Source organism: Astatotilapia calliptera, chromosome 3 (assembly GCF_964374335.1).
Source record: "Astatotilapia calliptera chromosome 3, fAstCal68.1, whole genome shotgun sequence".
Classification (NCBI taxonomy): domain Eukaryota; kingdom Metazoa; phylum Chordata; class Actinopteri; order Cichliformes; family Cichlidae; genus Astatotilapia; species Astatotilapia calliptera.
Window position 1 is genome coordinate 1,862,832 of NC_137424.1, and position 23,440 is coordinate 1,886,271.

The 23,440-nt window shown below is 41.9% G+C and overlaps 1 protein-coding gene across 1 annotated transcript in view; it reads left to right on the top strand.

Annotated features, from left to right (window-relative positions):
- LOC145419375 (protein NLRC3-like) overlaps positions 1 to 23,440 on the top strand; it is a 177,604-nt gene that overhangs the window by 35,722 nt on the left and 118,442 nt on the right. The gene's annotated exons all lie outside the window — the stretch shown is intronic.

Here is a 23,440-nt window from a genome sequence, read left to right on the forward strand (position 1 = left end):
ATCCATGTCCCCGTTTATCTTCTCCTTAATACAGTGCAGTCGTCCTGTCCCCTGTGCAGAAAAACAGCCCAGAGCATGATGTTTCCACCCTCATGCTTCACTGTAGGATGGTATTATTGGGATGAGACTCATCCTTCTTCTTCCTCCAAACCCCAACAATGGAGTTTAGACCAAAAAGTTTTATTTTGGTCTCATCTGACCGCAGGACTTTCTCCCATGACTCTGGATCATCCAGATGGTCCCTGGCAAACTTCAGACGGGCCTGGACATGGGTTGGCTTAAGAAGGGGAACCTTCAGTGTGATGAATGATTTTAAACCATGACGTCTCAGTGTATTACTGATAGTAGCCTTGCCAACGGTGGTCCCAGCTCTCTTCAGGTCATTGACCAGCTCGTCCCGTGTAGTTCTGGGCTGATTCTTCACCTTTCTTAGCATCACTGACACCCCACGAGCTGAGATCTTACGTGGGGCTCCAGTCCGAGGAAGACATTAGCCTCTTCCATTCAGGGGCGCCTGCAGGAGTCTTGCAGAGGGTACGCACAGTCACCTGCACGCGCTCCATCGCGCACACGCACATGCGTGCACGCGCACTGTCAGTGAGAGGAGGGAACAGTAAGTGACGGAAGTGATGTTGTAGGTGACGTCAGACGCCGGAGATTTTGGCGGAGAAAAAGCAAATGGTAGCATAGAGTTTAACAAAGGTTTTCCAAGCTTCAGTATTACCAAATATACTAATCAATTGTCATATAACTAACAACATCTGTTTTATCATCTCTAACACCCTGGAGGACAACGGGGAGAGTTTAGACGCTCTCCAAGATTACATCGACCGCTGTTTTCAGGATTTAGTAATGCATAAGGCCCAGAGTGCATCTTCCCCGGCCAAAATCGAGACGCCGTCATCGAAGAGAAGTCGCCAGGCAGACTCCCCCGGTACAACATCGCCTGCCGGCAAAGACATCGCAGAAATCCTGGAGTCAATCGACAAGCGATTGTCCAGTTTCGATGCGAGGCTGTCCCTGGTGGAGATTTTACACCGGGAATTTAAATCTCTGAGAGAATCCCTGGAATTCAGCCAGCGGCAGGTGGAAACGCTTGCCGCTGAAAATGCCACGCTACGGGAGTCGGTTAAATCTCTCACCGATAACGTGACCCAGCTAAACATTGAAAATAAAAAAATAAAAGAGTCCGTTATCGATCTACAAGCCCGTAGCATGAGAGATAATCTTGTGTTTTCTGGTATTCCAGAAACTGCCGGAGAGGACGCAGAGGCAATGGTGAAAAACTTCATTAAAATCCACCTGAAGCTGCCGGAGGACACCGTAAAGAACATCGACTTCGATAGAGTACATCGCTTGGGGGGCGCGCGGTCGCGGACCGGGAGACCACGGCCTATTGTGGCCAAATTCAGTCAATTCAAACAGAAGGAACAGGTGAAGAGTCGCGGCAGAGAGCTGAAAGGAACGGACTTCAGCGTGAACGATCAGTTCCCCAAAGAGATCCTGGAACGACGCAAGGTCCTGTTCCCAGTTCGACGTAGCTTCATCCAGAAAGGCTCCCGTGCTGTCATCGCCGTGGACCGGCTCTACGTGGACGGACAGCTTTACCGCGACCTCGGCACCACACCGTGGTTATATTAACTGCACTCCAGATAAGAACCCGCTACACTCTTTTCTTATTCATTCACACTCTCTCCTTTAACATGAGTTTAAGCTAGTAATATCAATATGATGTCATAGCAGATATAACACCGTCACCCTCCGTCATTGCTTTAATTGGAATGTTTCCGTTTCGTTTCTTTTTTTTTTGTTGTCGCTCACAGTTCATGTGGTTTCTTTCTTTCTCTTGTCTTTCACTGCTGTGGTCACCTACTTCCCCACTCACCTACAAACAACACCCTCTATTTCTCCATATTTTCACAACACGATCACGCAAACACATCAGCTCAACGGCAGCACATTCACAACAGCCTCACAGCACGCACAGACTTGCAGGACACATAAGCAAGCCACGCTTGTTCATATTAGTGAATATTCACACACATAGTCAGACTTATGGAGTCTCTCACCACACTTCTTTTTCTCTTTCTATTTACAAACAAGGGATGTTTCCATATTCTCTCCACCTGTCTAAACGAAACACCCAGCATACATCATTAGACATACACACACAATTAAGGGCATGCTGAGGTTTGTCACATGGAATGTAAATGGAGCTGGCACCAGAGGAAAGAGGTTAAAGATATTTAACCAGCTTAAAAAACTACAGGCAGATGTTGTTTTATTACAAGAAACTCACAGACCTGTCACAGGTTTAAATGAACTTAAAACACCTGAGTTTCCTAACGTGTTTGCAGCCGGTTATAATTCTAGACAACGGGGAGTAGCAATTTTAATACATAAAAATGTTAATTTTACAGTACTCGATACAGTTATAGATCCAGAGGGTAGATTTCTAATTATTAAACTATCAATATTGAACAAAAAACTATGTATTGTTAGTATATATGGTCCAAATGTTGATGAACCCTCATTCTTCCACGGTTTTTTTAGTGCACTCTCTGAACACCTTGATTACACACTCATTCTTGGCGGTGACCTCAACCTTGGACTAAATGAAGAAATGGATAGGCTCAACACAACAGGAACTCAGCGTAATTGGCAGTCCACAAATATAATCAAACAGTATATGAACGACTTTGGTCTTTGCGATGCATGGCACTCTCTTCACCCCACCAGTAAGGAATATACTTTTTTCTCGCATGTTCATCACTCTTACTCTCGTCTGGATTATTTTTTGGTCAGCAGCTCACTGCTGAGCGACATTTCAGACACTGAGATTCATCCTATAGCTGTCAGCGATCATGCTCCTGTATCTTTAACACTAATGCACAAGAATAATACTACGCCAAGTAAAAACTGGAGATTTAATATATCACTACTTAAAGATGAAGACTTTATTAAATACTTTAAAAAGGAATGGACTTCATATTTAGACTTTAATGACACTCCCGGAATATCTGCTTCTGTTCTATGGGAAGCAGGGAAAACTGTGATGAGAGGTAAAATAATTTCTTTCTCATCACACAAAAAGAAAGAAGAAAACAAAAATATTCAGGAATTAGAAAAAAACATCAAATCACTAGAAGAAGCCTACGCGTCCCACCAAGATCAGGAAACATTGAACAAAATATGCAAAACAAAACTAGAATTAAATGAAACTATTAATAAAAAAACACGATTCCTTATACAAAGACTTCGCTTGCAGAATTTTGAACACAGTAACAAATCAGGTCGATTTCTAGCTAACCAGCTAAAAATAAATAAAGAAAAAATAACTATATGTGCTGCTAAAGATTTATCGGGGAACACAATATATGATCCTGGAAGAATAAACAACATTTTTAGGGATTTCTATGAAACTTTATACTCACCACAAATAAACCCATCTAAAAATGAAATTGATCTGTTTCTTGACAACGTAACTCTTCCAAAATTACTAGACAGTCAAGCAATGGCACTGGATTCACCACTGATGCCAAGTGAACTCCAGGAAGCCCTGATAAGTATGCCCAATAATAAGGCTCCAGGTCCAGACGGCTTCCCTGCAGAATTCTACAAAGAATTCTGGACAATTTTGGCACCAGTATTCCACAGCATGTTGCAGGAAATCGAGGAAAAGGGCAGACTACCACCAAATATGAATTCTGCCAACATTAGCCTCCTGCTAAAACCAGGCAAAGACCCTTTATTTCCCTCAAGCTATCGTCCAATTTCTCTTTTAAATGTAGACCTTAAAATAATCTGCAAAGCTCTCTCAAAGAGATTAGAGAAAATGACCCCCCTCTTAATTCATCCTGACCAAACTGGTTTCATAAAAGGTCGGCACTCCTCAACAAACACTCGTAGATTACTTAATTTAATAGACTACTCATACGATAAAAACATCGAAACCATAATATTATCTCTAGATGCAGAAAAAGCATTTGACAGAGTTAATTGGAAATTTTTATTCGCAACTTTACACAAATTTGGTTTTGGAAACTCTTTCATAAACTGGATAAGAATATTATACAATTCCCCAACAGCTCGTATCAGAACAAATGACCAGACATCCTCCAGCTTCTGTCTCCTGAGGGGCACCAGACAGGGATGCCCACTCTCCCCCTCACTTTTTGCAATTTTTATCGAACCTCTAGCAGCAACATTTAGACAGGCTACAACAATTAAGGGCATAAAATGTAAGAACATAGAACATAAAATCAGTCTCTATGCGGATGATGTGTTGCTTTTTCTGCAAAACACACAAACCAACCTCTCTGAGGTAATTACTTTAATAAACTGGTTTTCAAGAGTTTCAGATTATTCAATTAACTGGCCAAAATCTACAGTTCTCCCCATTAACTGCTCCTTCCATAATTCTTCCTCTGCCCCACTGCAATCCGGAAATATTAAATATTTAGGTATTAATGTCTCTCCTAAGCTTTCAGACTTAACTAAACTAAACCACATCCCACTTCTAAAGAAAGTAGAAGGCGATCTGACTAGATGGAAATCTTTACCCATATCACTCATGGGAAGGGTCGCCACTATAAAAATGATGATCTTGCCAAAAATAAATTACTTATTTTTGATGATCCCTAACAAACCATCACAAGATTGGTTCAGATCTCTGGATTCATATATTTCCAAATTCCTTGCACTATGCAAGGATCTAGAGATTTCAGACCTACCATTTATTAGCTCAAACATCAAAAGACATGAATGCTTTAAAAGTATCAACATCAGCTTCTCTCTGACAGCATGGTGGGAGTTTCTAAAAATAACGGAGTCTTCATTAATCCCATGCAAACGTACACCTATCTGGAATAACCCTGACATATTACAAAACAATAATATGATTAATTTCCCAGAATGGAGTTGTAAAGGAATTAAATACTTAGAACATATATTAGAGGGAACAGAATTTATTCCATTTGACAGACTAGTTGAACAATATGGGATCAACAAGAAAAGATTTTTAGAATATCAACAAATTAAATCCATAGTAAAAAAGAAATTTAACCTCAGTCAAGTTGAATTACAAACACCACTAAGTGCGGCACATTTTCTTACTCTTAAATCCCCCAAATTATTATCTAAAATATACAGAACACTTTCTAAATTAGATGAATCAATATCCCTTCCTACTGCAAAGTGGGAAGCAGATTTATCAGTCAGTTTAGACCAAAACTTCTGGTCTCAGGTATGCTTAAAAACCTTTAAATTGATTAAAAATCCCAGTCTGCAATTAATACAATACAAAATACTTCATAGAGTGCACTATACAGGTCATCGGATGTTCAAGATGGGCTTTACATCTTCCAACAACTGCTCACACTGTCAAGGCAATACACCAGACAATTACATCCACGCTCTTTGGTTCTGTCCACCAGTGCAAAAGTTTTGGCGCGAGATATGTGAAGACTTATCAAAGTGTCTGAAATGTAACATTCCAACTTCCCCCTTAGTGTGTCTACTGGGCAGCTTAGATAATGTCACTTCAGAAAAGAATATAGCCCATATGATCTTCACTGCCCTATGCATAGCCAAGAAAACAGTCCTCATGAACTGGAAAAATAAAAATAATCTTAATTCTAACCAATATAGAAATTATCTATTAGATTACATTAGTCTTGACACAGCCTCTGCCACCACATTAGATCAATTGCTCTGGGCCCCTTTTATCAGCTCCATCACCTAGTGGGGGTGGGGGGTCATAGTTTGGTCCCGCCTTCACTGTTGTGATTGGTGAGGGGGTAGGGACAGGCTTAGGGCGTCGGGGGGTTCCCCGGAGGCATCTTCCTTGGGGGGCTCAACCCGGGGTAGCGGTCACGTCCGGTTGGGGGCTCTGTTGGCTCTCAGGTGACTGTTTCCTCGCGGCTGCGTGCAGCGGGGCTAGGGGAGGGTCTGTGCTGACGGACGTGGGTTACTGACCTGGTAGCTGGCTGCCCCTGGGTGGGTCCGGGATGGGCGTGAGGTTCTGGGGGCGCTCCGTCTCTGGGCTGGGGCCCGGGCCGGGCCTCGGGGGCTTGGGTCCTGGTTGGTGTGTTGCCGGGGTTGTGGGCGGGTGGGTGCATGGGGGCCCGGCCCTGGAGCAGGGTGCCGCCGGTGCGTCGAGCCGCCTGGGGGGCTCTTCAACTGGTGGGGGGGATGGTCACATCTTGCAGGAGCTTTCTTCTCTTCAGGAACTCTCTGCAGGAGGGGGAGATACAGGAGAGGTGGAGGAAGATCTCAGCCTGGGCGTTTACCGTCTTATGTAGTCTGGAAGATGTGTGGATGGTGGGGTGGGTGCAGTTTTCTCTGTGGTGGGGTTGGGTGGACTGTCCAGGGCTCTGTGGAGCCGGGGGGCGCTACTGCACTGGGCCCCGGTCTGATGGGCCTGGGCCCCCCTTCCCTGGCGGGTCGCGGAGGGTGGGAGTGCCTACTGGGGTCAGCGGGGGAGCTGGCCCCAGGGAGGGGTTACCTGCCCCTCCCTTCCTTCCCTCCCCATCTCCAGCTGCCTCCCTCTTCCCGCTCCTCCACAACCACCCACCCATGCAGGGCCTTGGAGTGGGGGTATGTCACCAGGGTGCAGAGGAGGCTACCCGTCCCCCCCCGTCCCCCCCCCGTCCCCCCCCCGTCCCCTTCTGGCTGCCTCTGCCTCAATTTTATCCCACAACTTAGACATTCACATTATTCACACTCTCATTACACATACATATAGGATCTTGGGGGTGGGCACAATCACGGAGTCCAAATCACCATCAGGGTGTATACCTCACCCCTGACGTCGTTGCCCACCTCTCAATTTTAAATACACTTAGTCATTGAGGGCTAGCAGGAGGGACTATGAGCTTACCTGCCGCTCCTTGGCAGGTAGCTCCATGCCCTCCTGGGTTTTAATTGCACCTTAGAACACATATGCATCAACACTACAATGAGCGGGTGGAGGGAGGTTTGGAGTCTTCTCCCACCCCCATTCTCTGCGGCCTGCTGGAGCGGGAGGGCTAGTAGGAGGAGTTGGCCGTCCGACTGCGGTCTGGGGTGTGGGGCCTCCCTGCTGCTGCGGAGTCGGGGTGGTCTGCCTCTCCCCACCGCAGGGAAAAGGGTAACACCACCTGGGTCTGGGTGCAATTCCCCCCTCCAGGGGCAAGGGTACCTAGACCCGGTTTGTAGAGTACGCTTGGGGAGTGTGATTGTGTGTACAGCGTCTCTTTATGTCTGTCTCCACGTTGGTTGAGTGTGGAGTGAGTGCATATGAGAGCATGAGGGTGGGAATGGATGTTTGTGTCTGTGTGTGCCTGTATGTCTGTGTCTATATGTCAGGTTGGGTATCAGACGCCACCTCTCTGGGGACACCTCAGGCCCTCCAAGGTTTGGAGGCCTATCTCCAACCACCACCACTTCCCCTGCCGGTGGCGGACTCCCTCAGGTGTCGGTGTGTTGGTGGTTCTTTGTGTCTGGGGGTGGGCGTCCGGGTACACACCGGCTCACTCCTTGGCGGCCGCTTGTCGGGGCCTGGGGCCTGGGGCTCGCTCGGGCCCCTTTGGAGGTGGGGTGCCCCCGGCCTCTCGGCCTGGGGCTCGGTCACTCAGGCGCAGCTGGGGGCCGGCGGAGCTCACGGGCGCGTCACTGCAACTCCCCCTGACTTCTGCTCCGCGGCTGCTGGGCGAGCCCTCATCTGGGACTCTCCTCAGCTCTTACTGGAACAGTGGCGCGGCTGCCCCTCTGTTGGTCTTCCATGGTCTCTTGTGTTCTGGGGGCCTCTGGATGTCTGGAGTTTTGATCTCCTCCATACCCGCTTCACACCCTGGAGGACGGGGCTGTGGCCCCCCCACACTCCCTAGCAGATCATTACATGGAGAAACCTTTGGAATGCAAGCATGCTGATCCACACAGGTATGCACACATGGGTATTCACAGACGCGGACTAAAGCTTTCTTGGCTGCTGCCTCAAAGCACACTGTGCGCTGTCTATCTTGTGTGCTGCACAATATCGTTTATTATTTAGTAAATATTGATATCTATGACTAGCTAGTTTATTGTGATGGTGCTTTGTTTTCTCTATTATTATGTTGCTCTTTGTTGTTTGCTGTCTCCTCTGTTTGTTTTTGTTGTTTGTTTGTTTTTTTTTTCTCCATACAGGTGACCCAGGAGTTCTTTTTTTTATCTCTCTCTTCCCCCCCCTTCTCACAGTCTCTTCTCCCCTTTGGTTTTCTTTCTTTCTCTCCCCCTCTTTCTCTCATTCATTCCCCCTGTCCTATTTATTTAAAAAAAAAAAAAAAAGACAAAGGATGAACTGAAGCTCTGCCATCACGTAATGTCGCATACTGCTGTTTCTGATGTCATTTAGAAAAAAAAACAAAAAAAACAAAAAACAAAAGAGTCTCTTTAATGGAAAAATGTGTTTTTAAAACCAGCCAATAGGAGCGTCTGTGGATATCAGCTGAGGCTGAACTCAGGAACACCATCACATATAAATACACAGAATTAAATCACTAGATAAAAGACGTCATTAAATAAGGATCAAATCAACATGTCAGAGGTCAAAGGTCAGTCAGAAGAGGTGTGGTTAAACACTGGCAGTGCAGCGACCTAATGCAGTTTGGTTACCGCCACGGGAAAAGCCCCGCCCCCTCTGAGCCTCCGCTGTGTCCTCAGCACATCCAGGAGCAGCAGGTCAGAGGGGGCGGGGCCATGTCAGGACTTATTTTAAGTAAAATTTAAAGTGGAGCGACGGCAGGAGTCACACAGCAGTAACCAGCTCTGTCTGCCAGGGTCAAAGGTCAAACAAGTCCTGCAGCTGACCCACACACAGACTTACACTGATCCACAGAGAGTGATGAATCCACACATCACTCGGCTGGAGGAAGCTGGGTTTCCACACCGTCCAATCAGAAACCAGCGTTGACGCTGAGACCCGTCTCTGTAACAGGAAGTCAGACCCTCTGCAGCAGGCTGACCTGTGACCTCTGAGACAGAGGGAGGAGTTTGTGTCAGCAGGGGGCGCTGCAGCATCGCCTGAGAGCTTTAAGAACAACAGCAATAAACAGGAAGTGAAAGTCACACTTCTGTTGGTGTGCGTTATCAGCAGACCCCACCCTCTGCAGGAAGCTGAGATAAGAAGCAGCCAGTCACAGAGCAGAGAGCATGTGACTTCCTGTTCCTGCTGTTACTGTGACAACAGCTCCTGGGACAGAGAGCAGCTTTCTAAAGAGGAAAGATGTTGCTGTCACCCCCGGGTGTCATGTGACCCGCCTGATGTACCGATTTAAGACTGTAAGAACAATAATAACAACATGTTTTAGTCAGGTGATCCATGCAGAGCAGATCCATGTGACCAAACACAGCTGGATCACATGTTTCCTCTCCTGGAAACAGAAAGCCTTCATGTATAAAGGCTCATGTACCCACTGAGCCCTGCTCTCAGATCTGTGAGGCTTTAACAAACAACAGTTTAAAGTCATGTTTAGCATCTTCTGTCAGTGTGGAAGGTCACACACTTTCCTGAGTGTTGAACCCTGAACTACTAGCTGTTCATGTCAGCCTGGACATAAATACAGACCTGCCTGCTGTCATAGACCCCAGCACTCACATGTTACTTATAAGTGACTCATATGTATGCATGTATATATTGTGTATATTGTGCTATTTCTTACTTAGTGTGTTGTGTCTTTGCTCCTGTTTGTGCTGCAGCACTGTAACCTAAATAATTTCCCCTGGGGATCAAAAAAGTATTCTGATTGTGATTAAATGAAAGCAGTCAGAGCAGAGGACGGTGATGTAAGGAATGGGATTTTAATCAGCCAGTCTCCTTTAACTCTCAGCATCACAAAGTAATGTGGTAACATCTGGACTGATGTGTTTACTGTCAGCTAGTTTAAATGCTGTAGGCTGCAGCCGCTGCTCTAACACTATAACTGTAACAGGGCTCAGTGCTGCTTCTAACAGTCTGAGCTGCTTCAGGCTTTATTTGTGAGGAGCACAGCAGCTTACAAACACGTGGCTGGGCCTGGACCCAAAGGAGTGTTTGTTAAAGCCTGCAGTGAATCCAGCAGCAGAATGATGGAAATGCAACACAGCAATGATGAAGAGGAGCAGCATTACAGCCAAAGTCCAGTTCATACAGTTAGGTCCATAAATCAAATAAGGGAAAATAAAATGTTGTTGGATGCACCTGTCTGCACCCTTAATGCTCTCTGGTCGCTATGGTAACGCGTAAACATTTCTTTCAAAATAAGACACACGACTACAACACGGGAAAGACCCAGGGAAACGAAGTTAACGATAAAAACCCTGAAAACCATTGTTGGATTTATATTTTATCATTGTCATTGTTATTGGGGAATATCTAACCATATATGCTTAGAGGTGTAGAACCAATTGTGTAATGATAGTAGTCTTTAAAGACTTTGTGTGACTCCAGAGTGTTCTGGCATTCACACCCACGTCCTGGGATCATGGGAGAGGTGCTACCTTCTTATTGTTTTGTGGTAGGATGTCTGTTTTAGTCTAAGTGCCTTTTGTTTAGATGAACTGCTGGACTTCCAGACCAGCAGGTTTAGGGAAGTCGTTTATGGGGTCACACTCTGACTCCACACACACACACACACACCTACATAACATACAGACTGGTACCTTTGTTCACGTGTATGTTAATGAACCTATGTATATTCATGTAACCTCAATAAAAGAGCAGTGTTACGAGGGAACGGACGAGAGCAACTGTGGTCAAGCGAAGGAACGGCATTGGTCCAGTTCTCTCCCGTGCACGAGAAACATAAAGAACTACTCGTGTCTTGGGTGAACCCATTGTGAGATCTAGCCCCACGCTATCATGTGATTTCCTGTGATCAAATGTCCCAGGATGTGAGTGGGCGTTAAGACGTCCATGTCCCTCTTCAAGCAACTTAAAGAAGTCCAGACGCTTTTCTTTCCAAGCTCCTTCAACAACATCATTCATAGAACAGCTTCCAGCTTCTTTTGCTCGGCTACAGTTTGGATGGATTTGCATTTAAAGATGCAACAAGACTAAAATGGTTAGGGTCAGGAGGTCAAAGGTCAGAGCTCCTGTGGGTCTGAGGGCGGCCTCACGCTGGAGAAGGATGAAGGAGTCTGACCTGAGCCAGTGTTGGACATGAACACATCAGCACTGCTGTCAGTGAGCCTAACGACAGCCGTTAGCATCATTTCAGTGTTTCAGTCATAAAAACACTTCCTGTCTCTGTGGTGGTTACAGTGACATCATGCAGTTTGTGCTTTGACCTCCAGAGGGCGACAAATCAGCACAGACAGAGAGCTCCATTCAAACTTTGCTGCCATCAGGAATAATTCTTCAAATATAATCATCAGTGTTTGAGCAGTTATGATATCAGGGACAATCTAGACATGTGTGACAATACTGAACATGTCACATGACACACCTCAAACATCATGTGATCCACTCTCAGTCTGCACTTTCATTCATGACTTCAACAGGTTGAAACGAGCTTTGAAGAAACATCAGTGAAATAAATCTTTCATGGATTCATGTGAGCAGCAGATGAACTTTGTACCAACAACATCTTCAATAACAGAGTCTGAATGAAGCTCAGGTGTTGATGCTGCTCCCTGATTGGACGCTTGCTTTCAGCTCTGCTCTCAGTCTTTACTGCACAGGTGAAGGTAGAAAGTGTGACTGGATCTATAGACTGGAAACAGAGAAACATGCTGAACATTTGAAGCTTTGCAGCAGAAATGTTCATGTTACAAATACAGCAGAGCTGATCTGGGATCAGTGTGTTCACACCTGCAGCTACAACAAGGTTTCATGTCTCCACACGTCAGCATGTGAACTTTACTCTGACTCAGTCTGAGCAGTCAGACGGCATATTTTTAAAGTTAACACATCAGCACACACAGAGCTGAGCCCCTCCCACCTGTGCTGAGTTTCAGGTGGAGCCCCGCCTCCTTCCAGGAAGCAGCTCACCTGTGTGTCCGTGTTTAGTGTCCAGGTGTGGAGTGGAGCTTGTTGTTGGTGTGTGAAGAAACTGTAAGTTTGCTTTGTTTCCTCCTTTAACAGTTTGTCTTTAGGAACTTTACTGTTTGTTCAGCTCGTGTTTGATTTCTTCACACAACAAACTGTGTGCGTTTGTATTTCCGGTCTCTCCATTAAAGTCAGTGTGTAATGTTTCCTGGCTAACATCAGCTGTGCAGCTTAGTTCCGGCACAAATCTGCCGCTCCATAGTTACTTACTTACTTTATTTATTTATTTATATAGCATTCTTCACAGGATAAAAACCGCAAAGTGCTTCACAATAATATAAAACAAATATACATAAAAAAGGACAACCCAACATTCAGCACAAATATAGTTAAAAACCAATTTAAATAGAAGAGTCTTAAACTGCTTTTTAAAATAATTTTTTGTTCACAGTAAAAGACTCACAGGTGGACCAATGAGGCTGACTGTTATTTTCTGTTAGTGTGATCAGAATCTGGGAATCAGACTAAATATGTCCTGAGCTTGGCTGCCGTTTCACAGACACAGAGTGGACTTTGTAAAATTGTCTATAAGTATGTTAGACAAAGGCTTCACATGTCAGCCACTGATTAAAAATACTGAGCCACCAATTGTTGGCTCTACTCCAAAACAAGAGATGTTACAGAACACACAGATGTCAGGACATGAGTTATTACAGTTCACTAAAACTACATGTGGAAAAAACAGTTTTAATAAACTAAAATCATTAATGCTTAATTAATAAAAACATGACCTTTAATGAGAATTAAAACTTAATGAAATTATTTTGTGAACTTGGGAAACAACTAAAATACAGTTATAGAGGAAATATCCAAAGTTTTAGTTCTTGTTAGTTTGGTTAAAAAAAACCCCAAACAAACAAACTTGCTTTAGGAGGCTTTGATACATACAGAGTTATTTAGACTTTTGATGTAGCCAAGAATAAGAGCACTGCTTTCAAAAGGTACTGCTAAACTAATACTGAAAAAAAAAATAAAAAATCAAAATTAGAAAATGCTATAGATTTATGTTTGGGTGGGGTTTTTCTCACCTCAGAAACCTTCATATGTAGATCTTGACAAGTGGACTGGAAGGGAGTGATAGTAGAGTTCACTGTTAATGGATAAATTTCAAAGATGAGAAATATGATTTATTTCTGATCTCTGAACAGCACAGACAGGCTGAAGTGACACTTTTCATTATTTCAAACACTCGGTTTCACTTCTGCTCTTTGTGTGTTAGATCTGCAGGATTGAACAACACAATCAAGACTGGGCCACAGACTTGTTGTACCACATACTTTGTTCACTGCATCCATTGACAACAGAGCTCACTGACAGCAAACTGTGAATACAATGCCTCTGCTGAACAATAAACTTGGAATTTTTAAAGTGTTCTTTAAACTAGACGTAGCAAGTTGGCCTCTGTTAAAAATCTTGTGTCACAAACTGTTGGCTCTGCTCCAACAGACTGTCCACACCAAAACAAACATGAGAGTTGGTAAAACACGTTTTACATTTCTCAGACTGACTGGATTAGATTGGAGACACATTATTATAGTATTATAGTATAATAAGTATAAAGTATATTAAGTTTTAAAAATCGCTTTACTGTCTGAAATTATATGAATTGAACTGAACTGAAATTGCAGCTTGTTATGGAAATTTAATTAATAAAGCCTACAGATACAGATGCGCAGTAAGCCAACACCTTTTAATAAACACAAGCATCCTTGGGAGAGAGCTGCGATCGCGGGGCACTGACCAGTATTCTCTCCCCTGATCTCAGCTCTGGTTTTAAATACAGTCAGATAACGTATTGCACAGCTGTTGTGTATACCTTTGACCCTTACCAGAAGGGGGACGATTTTTACCACCTTATCTCCTCTTACAGGGTCTCCCCCATCTTCAGAGACAAACAAAAGTCTATCAACACCTGTGGACTTTTCCCCCACACTGCAATAAAGTGCCGCCACTTCCCAAGATAACATAACTCTCTTACTGTGTGCAAAAAAGTGTGAAACAGACATTCTAAAGCCAGTGACATAAAAGCACTGTTACTAAAACAATGTGACTACATTGATGAAAGAAAATCCCATACAGGCTCTAAAATCTTTTACATGTTCAGTTCAGGCTGTACAAACTGCACTTAAGGAAAACTGAGTTACAGTTGAATGCATAAAGGTCAAACTGTACTTTCATGTTGTTTCATGTGTGTCCATGTTGTTGCTAACAGTTTGATCAGTGTTTCCACAGTAAGCTATAAATAGTTCTACAGCAGCTCTGAGAACTTATATCAGCAGGTCTCCATGAAGGCCTGTTGAACTGTTGATGGGTCTCAATAAAGTCTGTTTGAAAAGACAAAGACTACACGTCATCAGCAATTCACATAAAACTTGCAGAAAGTCAATTTCTGTAGTACTTTCACCAACAGTGATGGCTGGTCTCCAGAGTTTAAAAACAGTTTTGATCACTTTAAATGAAAGCCACAAAAGGAGGTTCTTGTACCTTCTATAACTTTTCATGGCTAAAAGTAATTACTTAAACTTTATTTGGCCTGAGCTCAGCCTCTAGCTAGGGTTACTCTTCCCTCTCCATTGCTCTCTCTCTCTCCTCCCTCTCTGCTGTTCAGGTTGTGTTGAGTGGAAACACACCTGCGCTCTAATAGCATTACATAATTAGGGTGGAGCCTTTAGTTATCAAATTCAAGGTAAAGGCATTAAAGAAGTTAAAGAACTATTTGTTGCAAAGCAGATCAAATGAGAAACATGCACAACATTATTTCAGTCTCTTAATCACAGGCAGTCTACCAAATCATCAAGCAGTGAGTGTAGAATAGATTTTTAGTCTTTCACTACAATGTAGTGTAGGCATCCTGTTTGAGCAATGTTTAGAGCATCCTGTTAAATGCTGTAACTTAGGAACAGCTAAAAGATACTGCACAGGACCCTCAAGCTCCCAGGTTTCGGGTAGATGACCCGAGTTTGAAAGATAAACCAACCGCAGGGGTGAGAGGAGACATTGTTTTAAATATCTCGTTGTCAAGGTAAAGCTCTAAGATACAATAATATCAGAGGAAAAACCTTTTTTAAAAAAAAAAATATATATCAGGAAAAAACAAATGAGGAAAAAATGGGGCAGTTAAAGGGAAAAGCAAAAAATCGTTTTTGTCAAATTTCCTTCAGTTCATGAACAGATGTTCTACTTTCACTTCAGGGTATAAACAGACAGATCTAGTTTCAGTCAGACTGTGAGGACTGCTCATACAAACACTGCTGATTGTTTTCACCTGAATTCATCTCATCATTGTGAATCTGACTTTGTTTATTCGATTGAAAAGGAGACAAGTTCATATTTATTAGTTAATTTTGCATGTAAATGCTCCTTTCTCTGATTCACCGCTTTTTCCATCATTTTTCTGCTCTGTGTGTTTGGAGCGCTCGTTGTGGGAACATGACTTATGTCACAGCTGCTCACAGACACTGAGGGGTCATTTTTAAACTGTTTTTTTTTTAATGTTCAAGGCATGAAATGACAAAAGGAAAATCTAAGTGAAAAAAGCTACAGTGCTCTTTGAAGGAAACCTTTTAAAAAAGGCCTCTCTTATTGGTAAGGTCCCACAGGGTTAACCTCAGGGACTGTAACATGATCAGTGGAAATTATAATGGAGTTTGTATAATGTTTATTGGAGTCCTCAGAATTTGTGTTCACTGATGTACAAACATAGACACTCCCACAGACAGAAACACCTTCTTCTCTCTCTTTTTGTTTTTCAGTTTACAGACACCATGGGTGCTCGTCAGTCTGCTGTTCATATTACAAACAAGACCGAGGGCTACACCCTTTGTAACCCCAGGTGACTATACATTTGTTCTTCAGTGTACAGCGGTAGTTTCTAAAGTGGGATCTTTCTAAATTTCTACACATTAAAAATCTAAAAAATCTGAAAAAATATCATATTTTTTCACTTTGTTTTACAAACTCATTCATATTGACCTTTCATGCAGGTGAGTGCTGTTGAACTGCACAGCTGATGATCTAAAAATAAGAGAAATGTATATAAAATGAAATATAAGTGACCTAAGCAGCATCACACCCGTGTTTGTGTGCAGTAAACACAGAGAAAACAATCTAACAATGACACACATTTAACACATCAGCACGTGAAGTTAGAGTTGTTTATCTGAACTTACATATTTGTCTGTGAATCAGTTTTTACTGTGACTGAGATACTGCCTGTAGGTCACCATTAACAAACAGAATGAATCAAGTGAGCAGTTTGTCTGTCACAATGTTTTTTTCTCAGCAGCAATAACCCTGTGCCAGTTTCTTACTCTAAAAAATGATCCACCTGACTCATTATGAGGAGTTCAGGTCCTGTTTGAATAAGAATATTAATTCATATTTTTTCTTTTTTCTGACTAGCCTGCATCTTCTTAGTGGATGCTGCCTAATTCCTTTGCCAACAAAACTTGGGCCATATGAATCTGACAACAGTCTGTTCTCTAAGACTGGTGGCACAACGTGTGGATCTGTTGGAGTCTTCACTTACCATCTCTATGATCAATCTAAAAACAGAGCTGATAAGAAAATAGCCGTTATGTTCTCTGTTCCTTTTGACTACGCCCGGTACTCTAACTGGTTCGCAGTCGGAGTCTTTGACAAGGAAATAAAGTGTGATGGGGATCTTTTTCATAAGATGTATTACAGTAAAGAGAGAGGTTTTGTCAGAGGAAAGGCTGATGGTCATGATCTGAAACACACAGCTGATGATGTTGTCATTACATTGGGCATGACAAATTCCAGTGTTGCAACACTGAAAATTGACGTACACAACAGGGAATAAAGTAATTGTGCAAATGAGAGATCTGATTGTTTGTAGGGCAAATAATGAGAAATGGCTTAATCACCTCTCATTACATGGCCTGTATTTGTAGAGCGCTTTACTCGTCCCTAAGGACCCCAAAGTGCTTTACACATCCAGTCATCCACCCATTCACACACACATTCACCTCTCATTAGTATTTATCTGGATTTATTTACCCTAACACTGATGATCGGGATAAACAGTTATCAACTTGCTAAGTTAACCCAGGGTTTCCACCTCTTCCACAGAAAATGATCCTATTAACATCCTCACCAGAGATGTTAGCAAATGGTGATGAAAAATCTAAAAAGACTATAAAAGACATGCCAGTAAAATCTAACGCTGTTATAGGACATGTGAAAAGGACATGTGATTAATATGCAGTTTGATAATAGATAGATGGTAGCAGATAATATGCATTTGAGATTGTGAATCAGCATTGCAGTCCAGAAAAAACAGGGTTGACGCTGAAGTTACCTTAATAAGCCAAAATCCTCTATTTTTTAAACTACTAAGGTTTTAACTCCAAAGTTTTACATCCAATCATTAAAGATCAGGTAACTCAAATGGAAACTCTCCACCAAATGTTTTTAGAAAATCATCACTAAATTTTGAGGAAGTAATGGAAAATTTTAGGGATTTCATATTCTGTTAATGGTTCTGCTGGAAATACTTTCTGAAAAATACTGATTTTATGTTTCCTGTGCATAAATGTAAACTTGTGATTCTTTATTTTTTCATGCCCTGAACATGAAAAAAATAAATAAATCAGACTTTACTAACACTGTCCTTTGTGCTTCATTCACTGACATTGATTCCACTTAAAGGATTTTGTTTCAGTTTGTGAAAAATGTGTAATTCTTTAAATAATATAATATAAATCAAATTTTGACACACATGTTCACAGTATTGGTGTATGGAAAGAGCAGAAAAATCCTTTTGGACCACTTTTTTTTAAAATTATAGAACAATGGATTTTAAAACAAACAACTGAGACATTCAGATTATGCACATTGTTGTGCATAATGCTAATCTCAATGTTGAGTGCTACCATTTTGCCTTATTAGTGAGCTGACAGAAAATCAATTCTTTAACAAATATCTTACTAAAATGGGAACCAGCACATATGTGTAAATTGGGACTTCATGTGACTTCTCACATAAATTTAAAATGAAGCTTGTAGTGATGGTAATTTCTATTCTTTTTACTGAATCGAGTCTTTGAATGAGTCACTCACTAAAATGAATCAAGTTTTTTGAGTCATTTGAGTCACTGAATCGGTTGCCCAGAGAGTTCAAGAAATTTACATTTTCACTCAAACTTAGTTTATTTCTCTTTTCATGTAAATCCTACTGCTAAGATTAGTGATTGAAAAAAAACCAACTATTTTATAGGGGAATTTCTAAAGGGAACATTTATTTTATTTTATTTTATTTTATTAGTATTTTCCTTAAATGTGTCAAATATACGGTGGCCCTGAGAGGCCAAACGGACTGCAACTTCAGAAAACACTTGCAAAAAGACAAACGCTGCAAAAAGAAAAACGCTACAAAAGCACACACAACACAACGGAAATGTTTCTGGGGAGACACGAACCAAAACATGCTAACAAGTGCATTGGGACTGGGAGACACTTCAAAGAAGTGGAGCGGCCAAAGAGTAAACTTTCAAAAGTAAGTTCTGAATATTATGTCACTTATTTATGTGCAAATGTTTAATAATGAAGAACATTAAAACATTACTGTTGGCCACATGTCGGCAAAGTTATGTGACATTAGTGATGTTAGTACTTTCAGCGTTAACTTGGTTTTAAAGCCTTTAAAATATACGCCGTTCAATAGTCGACCTTCATCTGACAGAGAATGTGATGATTTTGTGGATAATTAAAGTCAGTCATATATCCACAAACACAACAGGCTGAAAGTCAGTGATGCTGCTCGGTTTGCAGTCCTGAACATCACGGCACAAGCAGGATCCACTGCACTGTTAATGTTAGCTGTGTTATATTGCTGCCTCTGTTCGGTGGTGTCGAGCCAAACGGACTTTAACGTGTGTTTGAACGAGCTGACGGTTCACTCGTTAAGCTGAAAGAAAGATGCTTTAATCACAGCAGTCACACATGTGTCCACTGCACCATCTGGAACTCTTCTTGTTTACACTCGTAATAACACAAACACTAAATCCTGCTTCTCTGTGCTGTTGTGTAGCAGTGTGTACACCTGAGACTGTCACCTGTCTGTCTGTCCTGCACTCTCTCTCTGTTTCTTTCTCTCTGATTGTGGAATAAAAGTATGAACATGTGTTTATAAGTTACACTTGTGTTTGAATCCTGCAGCTTATCACACATTTGATTTCCATGTGTGACGACTGCAAGTGTCCAGAGTGAGGACAGACTGAGGGAGCCACTGCTGCACATCATCTGTGAGGCTTTGCAGCCCTGATGATCCACCAGGACAAACTCAGCAGTGTGTGAGGAAGAGGAGGAGGAAGAGCCAGCAGCAGCTGACAGATGGAGAGAATAGACAGACTGTTCCCTGTTTGTGAAGGACGGCTAGGAAAGTTTAGAATACCTAACTGTTAACTAACGCCGCTCTAGTGAGCCATGGTTTAAGTCATGTCTCAACAGGAGGGATGACCTTTATAATAACCCAACAATTTTATGCTATAAATTTTGAAACTTCAGCAAAAGAATATGTGAGAACATGTATGACCTGCCAAAAACATAATACCCAAGGTAATTTAAGACCAAAAAGAGGACATTTTCCTACACCACCTCATCCATTTCATACAATCCACATGGATTTTATTGAATTGAATGAGTGTCAGGGCTCAAAATATGCTCTAGTAATTATAGATGTATTCTCAAAATGGCCGGAAATATACCCAGTGAAAAAAGCAGACGCAATCTCAGTTGCAAAGTGTCTATGCAATCATTTCATTCCAACATATGGAATTCCTACTCTGATAAGATCAGATAATGGAACCCATTTTGTAAATGATGTGATCAGTAAAGCATCTGAAGAATTAGGTTTCAGTTTGAAACATCATTGTGCCTATCATCCACAGAGTGCAGGATTAGTGGAGAGAACAAATGGCACTATAAAACAAAGGCTCAGGAAAATAATGGAAGAAACTGGCAGACCATGGCCAGAATGTTTGGGCCTGGTCAAGATGTGGATGAGAATAACACAAGGAAGCAACAAGCTGTCCCCATTTGAGATTATACATGGGAGACCTTTTCCGCTACCAGTTACTAGCGAGCCACTAGATAAATCGATTCGTGAAACCACTCTGGCAGATTGGATGACGGATGATGGATGCCGAGTGACTGGTTTTCTTGGCTTTACACTGGCTCCTGGTTACAGGTGCTAAAAAGGCTACTCATTGGAGTTGGGATATTCTTACTTTTATTTTGTGTCTTTGTAACGTTTATATTGCCATGTCTAAAACTCATGATTAACCGCATAATATTTTCCACTGTTGCTGCATATACAGCCGTGACAAATGATGATGATGACTCTGACCTGTTGGAACATGAAGACTTTGTGTGATTAATGACGATGTGACAGAAAATGTACGACAAGATGTTACAAACTGATATTTCACTTAAAAGTTTTTCTGACAACAGGAGGGAGTGTCAATAGGAAATTGTATTTAGACGTCAGTATAATCTTTTAATAATATAAGTTTGTATATGGTAGAATACTGCATGTAATCATTAGTGTCTAGTTGGTGACATAGTGAAAGAATGTCTAATCCTTGTTTTATTGTTTTAACATAGCTATGTCTGTTTTAGTCTAAGTGCCTTTTTGTCTAGATGAACTGCTGGACTTCTTCACTGTGTTATCTAGGGTGAACCATCTAGGGTGAGGGGGAGATTACCCTCTTCCTGACCAAGGATGTTTCCTTTTGTGCTTTCATGTTATATGACCCTTTGATCAGCAACACACACACACACACACACACACGTACACCTCCACATTCCAATGTAAAGAACAAACGCTCACTGAAGTATAAATAAAGACCGGCGCAGTTTCTTAGTGCGAGTCTCAGTTCTGGAGACTGCCCTTGCTAGCAAGAAGTTCTGTGTGTTTCTCTTCTCTGAGTCTTTACTGAAGAAGTGTTTTAGAGTATTTTTCTTAACAAGGAGGAAGAGCCAGCAGCAGCTGACAGATGGAGAGAATAGACAGACTGTTCCCTGTTTGTGAAGGACTGCTAGGAAAGTTTAACATAACTGTCTGTGCTGAATCAGTCTTATTAGGTAATGTTCAAATAATGTTATCATCCCAGTGTTTCCAGTGTGGGAGAAAGTACTCAGGGCCTTCAAGTTACACACTATGAAAGGCAGCAACAAGTTTAATGTTCAGAAACCTAAAGTCTGTATCAGCAGCAGAATGGAGCTAAAAATAAATGTTGGTTTCAGTTCTATGAAGCTTTGAGTATTTTGGATCAGTAGCTGCTGTGTTTGTTGCATCATATTGCTGTAACTGTTTATATGCTTTATATATTCTGAGCTAAGTTGATCTATAGTGTTACATCATATTCTATAAGGATGTTATGTGTTTGTAGACTTTCTGCCCAGTTTGACCCATTTAGCAGAAGTCACCCTGTTTAACCCTTTAAGACCTACCATAGAATCAGAATCAGAATACTTTATTGATCCCTGGGGGAAATTATTTTTTGTTACAGTGCTCCATTTTAAACCAACATTAAGACAAGACAGACAATACGCTAACTAAGAATAGTACAATATATACATATATATACATACATACATACATAAGTCACTTATAAATAAATATTTGGAAAGAAACATGTGCAGTTGTAGCAGCAAACAGTGTGTTAAGTGGATGCGTTGTACAGGGAGATGGCCACAGGCAGGAATGATTTCCTGTGTCGTTCAGTGGTGCTTTTCGGTAATCTCAGTCTCTCACTGAACGAGCTCCTGTGACTGACCAGCATGTCATGGAGTGGGTGGGAGGTGTTATCCAACATTGTCTTTATCTTGGACAGCATCCACCTCTCCGACACCACCTTGAGGGAGTCCAGCTCCATCCCCACAACATTGCTGGCCTTACGGATCAGTTTATTAAGTCTGTTGGCATCTGCGACCCTCAGCCTGCTCCCCCAGCATGCAACAGCATAGAGGATCGCACTGGCCACCACAGACTCATAGAAAATCCTCAGCATTTTCTGGCAGATGTTGAAGGACCTCAGTCGCCTCAAAAAATAGAGACGACTCTGGCCCTTCCTGTAAAGTGCTGTGGTGTTTTTAGCCCAGTCCAGTTATTGTCAATGTGTACTCCAAGGTATTTATAGTCCTCCACAATGTCAACACTGACCCCCTGGATTGAAACAGGGGTCAAGTGTTTCCTGGTCTTCCTGAAGTCCACGATCAGTTCCTTGGTCTTTGCCACGTTGAGCTGCAGATGATTCTGCTCACACCACGTGACAAAGGAGTCGACCACAGCCCGGTACTCTGGGCTGTGGTCGAACCAAGTCCGCCACAGCTTATATTATATTTTTACATGCTGTGGAGCCATTTTTGGGAGCATTTCAATTTGCTATACATCAATACAACCATTATAGCCCAGATTTTAATAATATGTATTCATTAAGTGCATAGTAATTACATAAATTGCAAAAAAGTGCAATAAACTACAAAAAAATTGAAAATCGTTTTTGCTGTTTTAACATATATTTCTAGTTAGAGAAATTTAAGAGGCTTATCCGTCAAAACTGTAAATACAAAAAAGGTGCACAAAATAGTTTCCCACCACAGGAAATTTATTTTGAGTGTATTCATAGTTTTATTTTTGAAATACACCAATTTTTATACACTGCAGGAAAAACGAAAATAAATATTATACTGCAAATTTGCAAAAAAGCAGCATATGCATCAAAATAAACTATTTCCAGCAGTGCAATATGAGTCCTAAGCATCCCAGAAACGACACAGAAAGTCATAAAGTCAAAGATAACTTTTAAAAAGACCAGTATAGACCCTGGGGCTCTGATGGCAAAAAAGAATACATTTCCGCGAAAATGACGTCACTTCCGGTTTCGGGCAGGTAATGGCGGAAATGCAAAAGTTCGTGCTGATGTCTATTCCAACGTAGGAAGCGTTACGAACAGCTGATCGGATCGGTAAAGCGTGTTTCTGGAATATTATGTTTTTGTTCCTGCAAGCGCTTTTTATGCAGTTTTTGCAAAGCTTTATGTGGAAGGAAACCGTGACCTAGGACAAGCTGATGGCATAAGATGTAAGTACAACTCATCCGGTTTCATATGCAAAAAAAATTTTTTTGCGCTAGCTTACGTGGTTTCAGTGCTACTGGGATTTAAAAATAGTTACGCAAAACAGAGCGTGCCCGCTCCGATCGGCTCTAAAGGGTTAAGGCTCTGATATCTATTCTGTGTGACTTACAACAGTTATGACATGGTCTGATTTTCTCACCCAATAAAGGAATATTTCATATATCAGTCTACTCTTCATTCTATCAGACAGTTATCACACCTCCTACATTTGCTTTTTACACATATATGTAAGC